The sequence below is a fragment of the Tiliqua scincoides genome, chromosome 12, assembly GCF_035046505.1.
Source record: "Tiliqua scincoides isolate rTilSci1 chromosome 12, rTilSci1.hap2, whole genome shotgun sequence".
Taxonomy (NCBI): Eukaryota; Metazoa; Chordata; class Lepidosauria; order Squamata; family Scincidae; genus Tiliqua; species Tiliqua scincoides.
The window spans coordinates 12,956,712-12,958,447 of record NC_089832.1 but is presented as its reverse complement, the minus strand read 5'-3'; the positions used below and the strand labels follow the sequence as shown (position 1 = coordinate 12,958,447).

At 46.6% G+C, this 1,736-nt stretch overlaps 1 pseudogene; it reads left to right on the top strand.

Moving 5' to 3' along the window:
- Positions 1 to 1,222: 1,222 nt before the first annotated feature.
- On the top strand, positions 1,223 to 1,345 carry LOC136663515 (5S ribosomal RNA; annotated as a pseudogene).
- The last annotated feature ends 391 nt before the right edge of the window (positions 1,346 to 1,736 follow it).

The following is a 1,736-nucleotide window of genomic DNA, read 5'->3' as shown; positions in this document are numbered from 1 at the left end:
CTAAGACAGGCCTTTGCCTTCCTAAGGAAAGCAGGTGCTTCTACGGCTGGAAAGAAAACCTTCGTTCCGTGGAGCATCAGGGAAAAACATGAAGAATCAAAAGGCAAAAGTGTTGCATCCATCTACCGCAAGGGGACTCCAAACACTGGCCCGGGGGCCAGATGCAGCCCGCGGAGTGCCTCTATCCAGCTCACGGCCCTGAGAGCCTCTGGCCTGGTTGACCAAACACAATAAGAGTTGTGCTTGTAGGGTGGGGGAATGGGGGTCCATTTAAATGGGTGTACTTTATTTCTTGGGCTGTGTTGGTGCTTGGAGAAATCCTGAACATTTGAGCCCATTCATTCATTCATTCATTCATTCATTCATGTTCCATCTCTAATTAATTTATTTAAATTTTATATTTAATTTTTTTTCCCCGGCCCTCGACACCATGCCAGATATTTGATGTGGCCCTTTGGCCGAAAAGTTTAAAGACCCCTGATCTACTGTATAGAGAGGTAGATGAGTGTAGTGGTGCGTTTGGACATGCCGGAGGTAACCACAACGCCTCCCATGGCCACACCCACACAGCCCGAAGACTAGACACCCACCACAAAAACCAACTCAAAATATCTTCATTGGAGTGCTTTCTTTCCTTGCCACTGCGTTAATGTTTATTAAGCAAAATCCGATCTCATCTGATCTCGGAAGCTAAGCAGGGTCAGGCCTGGTTAGTACTTGGATGGGAGACCGCCTGGGAATACCGGGTGCTGTAGGCTTATACCATGATCTCGGAAGCTAAGCAGGGTCAGGCCTGGTTAGTACTTGGATGGGAGACCGCCTGGGAATACCGGGTGCTGTAGGCTTATACCATGATCTCGGAAGCTAAGCAGGGTCAGGCCTGGTTAGTACTTGGATGGGAGACCGCCTGGGAATACCGGGTGCTGTAGGCTTATACCATGATCTCGGAAGCTAAGCAGGGTCAGGCCTGGTTAGTACTTGGATGGGAGACCGCCTGGGAATACCTGGTGCTGTAGGCTTATACCATGATCTCGGAAGCTGAGCAGGGTCAGGCCTGGTTAGTACTTGGATGGGAGACCGCCTGGGAATACCGGGTGCTGTAGGCTTATACCATGATCTCGGAAGCTAAGCAGGGTCAGGCCTGGTTCGTACTTGGATGGGAGACCGCCTGGGAATACCTGGTGCTGTAGGCTTATACCATAGTCTTTCAAGACTGAAGGTTGCCAACCATCTCCCTATACTGAACACTATCTCCCGATCTTGTCTGATCTTGGAAGCTAAGCAGGGTCAGGCCTGGTTAGTACTTGGATGGGAGACCGCCTGGGAATACCTGGTGCTGTAGGCTTATACCATAGTCTTTCGAGACTGAAGGTTGCCAACCATCGCATTCCAGATTCTGGGAGGGGATGTCCATGTTTTAAAACAAATGTGTAAAAATTGAAAGGTGGAATTTTTATGTATCATATTTAAATTTTATTAAATTATAAATTTATATACCTATATCGATGGATCAAACAATAAAAATGATAGATAGATAGATAGATAGATAGATAGATAGATAGATAGATAGATAGATAGATAGATAGATAGATAGATAGATAGATAGGTGGCCTGCATTATCTGCAGGGGTTCCATTCCTTGCTGTTCAAAGGAACATTGTTTTCTGGACCTGAACTGGTTGTTCATTGTGGTTGTTGTTATATCAGCACCAAATGCTGAGGACAAATGGCAAGGGA